We start from the raw sequence: 5,187 nt of genomic DNA on the forward strand, positions 1-5,187 counted from the left end.
AGACTCAACATTATCATAGACGACCAACGTCGGCAAAATTAATTAAAATAGTTTCATTCGACAACGCAAACAGCACAGCTCTGGTCAAACACGTGACGCAAAGTTCCGCATCTTCGCGTATCCCATTAAAATTCGTCGCATCCCCGTTACATATCTGCTCGCAACGTTCGCGCGCCGCGTTCTTCGGCGTCGCGTTTGTTCCTCTCGGCTCGGTTACTCCGAATCCCCTGCTTTAATTCGAACGCGAGACCGGTCGAAGCAGAGAAAGCAAAAGAAAAAAGATTCAGCGGACTCCGATAAGCCGGAATGACCGCGATCGCGTTAGATTTACTGCGAGCGTATTCAATTTTGGTAACGAACAACCCTGAAGAGAAATCTCGACTGGCGCTACCACGCGCGCGGGAAAAGTTATGGCCGCGAGTCCCCGAGTGGTGTACGTGTATAGTATCTCCTGTGGCTTGTTTCGCTGCGGTTTTCTGCGCCGTTTTTGTTCGCTGCGGAATGACCGCGACGTTATTAAACAGGGAGGTTAATTCCGAAGGTCGGGTCGAGCAAGGTGGTATAGTAGACGAAGAAGGGTATAGTAAGTTGTCGTTTGTTTAATTTTCGGTAGACGAGTCGTTTTTCCTTGCTTTTATTGTTTGTAATATTGTATTTGTATCTTAGTTAATAAATTAAGTGTTAAATTCACTTGTCTCGTAAATAAATAGCTCTGTTTAAAATATGAATGTTTAGAAGTTGAATAATATACCAAACGTATTGAAAGAAATTGTAATAACGATTTCACTTTGCAATGGTAAATTTAAACAATAAACAGTGTTTTAGGATATTAGTATGTGAATATAAGAGACTTATATAAAATTTTATTTTGTATATGTATATTATAAGAGTTCATAAAAATGTTGAGGTTATGTCAGACACAGTAGAAAATCTTGAATAAGTCGACAGTTATTTTTCGCTTTTATCCCAAGTAATAGTGAAATTAAAAATAAATATTTCAGTAATTGTACGGCGCACTAGTCTCTTTAATATTTGCAGAAAATTTCGAGTCACTTAGGGCAGTGTTAAAGAAGATATTTTAAAAGGGTCGACTCCATTTCGCTCCCGACTGTATATCCTAATTTTCGACGTCGTTTCTTCTCGTCCACGCCACCTCGTCGCGTTCCTTTCCAATTGTTCTCTTTCTTGGCTATCTCTCTCTCTCTCTCTCTCTATCTCTCACCTCTCTCTCCCTCTCTTAAATGACTAGGGTAGCGAAACGCTGCGAAACCGCAGTCGCGATCGATTATCGGCGAACACAATGGCCCGGAAGAGTCGATCGCGAAACACCCGACCCGAAATTTCGAATTTATTGTAACAAATGATCGTATAAATTGACGCCCGGTCAAAACAGCGATCGCGGCGTAAATATAATCCGCGCGCGTGTGTGTGTCCCGCGATCCACGTCTTTCCCCGTTCTCGAATTTTATACGCGGGGCCCGCCCCGGTTATTAATAATAATGGGTCACGCGATCGGAATACGCGCTTCCAGTAAATCGTAATGTTAATTCACGGCTGCGTACCGCGGAATCCATCGAACGTTGTTACGACGCCGAAGAATCGATGGGGGAATTACGCGCCCGGTTAAGCATTCAAATTTCATTCTCTTGAATAAAATATCGGTTTTGCGATACGCGAATTACTTTTCCCGCGAAATTTATATGTACCCTTTTTCTCTTTTTTGTTTCGTTTTAATTTTCCATTAGAATTGCTTCGCATGATTTACCGGCCGCGATAATTTTTGTATCTTCGAGGAACTATGGGAGAGTAAATTATGTGCGTTTTATGTGTGAACTTTTTGTGCTGTGTTCATTGTTAAAATTGTTGGTCGACAAAGCAGTATTTTATGTATGCAATATAGGACGTCTCGATGTATGATGATAATGAATAATTTAAAATATAGATGGAAGTTGCAACCATTTTGTTGCAAGTGAGCATGATCGATGAAAAGGCATTGTTTATATCGACTCGACTGTTTTTAATCGACAGAAGAGTTAATGTAAAAATTAAACAATCTTTTTAAAAATATCAACGAGTGAAATACAAATCTATGAACACATGCGAGGGGTCTTATAATCTCATTACACTGTTCTTCACTTATTTAAACTATTAAACATAATTTTACATACTATCTACTAACAACTAATATTCCTACCATTTAAAAATAAAGTCAAGACAATCGATAATAAATAATAAAAAAGTTATTCCATTTTACAAAATGTCCATCATTGGTCTCACAGATCTCCAACGTTTATAACATCATTATTGACATAAAAACTTCAAATAAAACATCAAAATCAATTACTTCACACTATTGAAAATAAAATTGTTTTCAAAAATTTTAATAAGCAAGGACAATTCGATTGTCTAGAAGAAGGGTGTCTCGAAACAGTTTATTTTCCTATAATTATCTCAGAACTGTGATATCACCATAGATGAATATTACAGTGATACCGCGCTATAGATAATACCACAATGGCGACTGGTTTTATCGGCGAAAAGTTGTCTCGGCAGACGCGTTTCTGGGAGACGGCCGGTCGAAAAACGACCGTGACTTTGGCGTTGTCACGCGGATCTCGTCGCCCCCCCGGTAGGCCGCTGCATATTGCAACGGGCCACGTAGTCGACCGGACTGCATTATTAAGTAGTTGCTCTAACGTAACGGCGGCGTTGCTCCCGCCGATGCAGCTGCGGCCGCCGCGTCGGAAAACTTTCCTTCCGAAACGGCGGAATCTAATAAGCGGAGGAGACGAGTAAACTGGTCGAGCGGCTTCCGTGGCGGGGGCCGCGTTTATTCTCCTTCTTGTCGTTTCTTTCGCCGGGCCGCTGGGCCAAACCCCGGGGCCGAGACGTTACGACTTCATCATCCGGCTGCCATATCTCCCCCGCTTAAACGCGGAACGTGTCGCGTAAACGGTTTAACGAGCCACCGGATGAGCGCGGCTTGATTTCTGCGCGAACCGCGGCGGTTAGAGAATCATCGCCTCGTTACCCGGCTAACGCGACACCGGCGACAACGCCGGGACTCGTTAAACGTCGAGGATCTTTTAATTTCTTGTTATTGGACCCGCGAAAATGTCTTGAAACGAAATTAATATATAGCGTGTGATTATAGTCCGAGTGTGGCTTTGAAAAGATTGAGAGAATTGAAAAGAAAATTTGAGAAAATGTCATGTTTGCATATTTCTATTTTATGTTATTTTTAATATATTTATTTGCTGTTATTGCTTTAACGAGGCTTATATAGCAGAATACAGTTTTGTACATTATATTAAATAATTATCAGATTATTAGCATTTTATTATAGATTGATATATAAATTTTAATATAGATATATACAGGTATGATATCTTGCTGAGTTGTTGTTTAAGTATCACTAAAAATGTTACTTTAATCCTGTAATTATTCATACCACTATGTATTCAGCGAATGTGTTAAGATTAATAATCATGTCTTTGTGCGTAAAAAATTGCTAAGTCTATTTGTAGGAACAGAAATGAATATTGTTTTTTTAATTAATAGTTTAAATAGGCCAATAATGGTGCAACTTTAACTGATAACAATATTATATTCTACAGGAATTAATACTTTATTATACTTGTTTTATGCATCTTCAAAATAAAATGAAGTGTACAGTGGAGATAAAGAAATTGTAGCGTTCTGTTTATTTAAATAAGCAATTATATTCTCAAAGAATTGCATCTAAAATTAAAACGGTGTTTCCTGTGCTACATAATTAATTTATACCATCGACAACGCTGAAAACGATCAATACAGGCGCTAATTCGATGTTAGAAGTAATTCGATGAATTTTTAATAAACAACGAAATCTTGACACAATTCGGCAATTCAACGAAGCGTACTCTATGAATCGCGAGCGCGCGTTTAAGAAATTTCACGGCGCAAGTAGAGCGTTTTCATGGAGTAATTTACAAAGTTGGCAATGAAATACAGACTAATTATCTTGATGAATGCTTTCGCCGGGTAAAGAAGATTAATTCCGCGTTCAGCTTTCTTCAAGTTTCTATTACGCCGCGCCCCGAAACGAAGGGATAATTCGTTCCGTTAATCGACGGATCCGCGAGCTGCATCCAACGTGTTAACTTTCATCGCTTCTCTGCTTGAAACCGTAATCTCGATTTAATTGTTTAAATGTTTAAAATAGAACTATTCGAACGAGAATCTTTGTACTGTCGCAGAAATAACTAAAGATAAAATATTTGTAAAAATAACGAGAGTCGAGATTTTTCTTATTTTTTTTTATAATTTGTTAAAAGATAAAACTATTAATGCGATAAATATTGTATCATGGAATCAGGGTATTTCTCAGCGTTTTGTATAAATATTTGCAAGAGGTTTCATTAAAATGAAATTTCCTGGAAGGCTACGAAATTTCTAAATCGTGCTGTTTGATAATTAATTATTTACCACTGAAACAATGCATGACGCACAGAGATTCATATTTTAGCGGTAGCATCTAATCAATTATTTTAACAAATTAACTGTCAGCGATCGATGTTACAATTCGATGGGTCGCGCAACGCTCGACATTTTATCGTTTAGAAATCCTTCAAAACTGTTAATTTAAATGCGAGAACGCTCGAGCGGAAAAACAATATCGAATACCGTACTTTACAATTCGCACCTGTTGTCGCGTCCGACATAAATGCATGAAAATTCGGCCCCGCCCGATTACTTATACCGTCTCCGGCTACGTCCGGCGCCGGGCATCCTCTTCAACCCGTGCACCGCTGAATTTCCCCATGCAAAATGCAATATCCGTATCGGGAATATCTGTGAAATTATTCCCGGACGCTTCTCGAAAATTCCAAACTGTTGTACCGTGGGGTATTAAAACGATTCGGCTATTTATCCGATATTAAAGGCGAGCGGGTGTATTACGCGGGCCAGACATCTTGGGAAAGGGGCGGATATCTCTCCCCGCGAAGAAAATCGAATTCTCGATCCGCGATGGAAGGAAACGCGGCTGGTGATACGTGTTCAACGGTTCTGTGAACAATGCGCCATCGGGTTCGGCTATCTTCTACGATGCGATCGACTTCGCTCTGGAATTTTCTCACCGCGAAGCTGCGGAACTCGCTGTTGCCGCGTGTCGTACGGTTTCATTTGTATTTGAACAATTTTCTT

The 5,187-nt window shown here is 39.6% G+C and overlaps 1 protein-coding gene across 1 annotated transcript in view; it reads left to right on the forward strand.

Annotated features, from left to right (window-relative positions):
• 5-ht2b (5-hydroxytryptamine receptor 2B) overlaps positions 1-5,187 on the forward strand; it is a 160,389-nt gene that overhangs the window by 136,372 nt on the left and 18,830 nt on the right. The gene's annotated exons all lie outside the window — the stretch shown is intronic.

Source organism: Augochlora pura, chromosome 6, assembly GCF_028453695.1.
Source record: "Augochlora pura isolate Apur16 chromosome 6, APUR_v2.2.1, whole genome shotgun sequence".
Lineage (NCBI taxonomy): Eukaryota > Metazoa > Arthropoda > Insecta > Hymenoptera > Halictidae > Augochlora > Augochlora pura.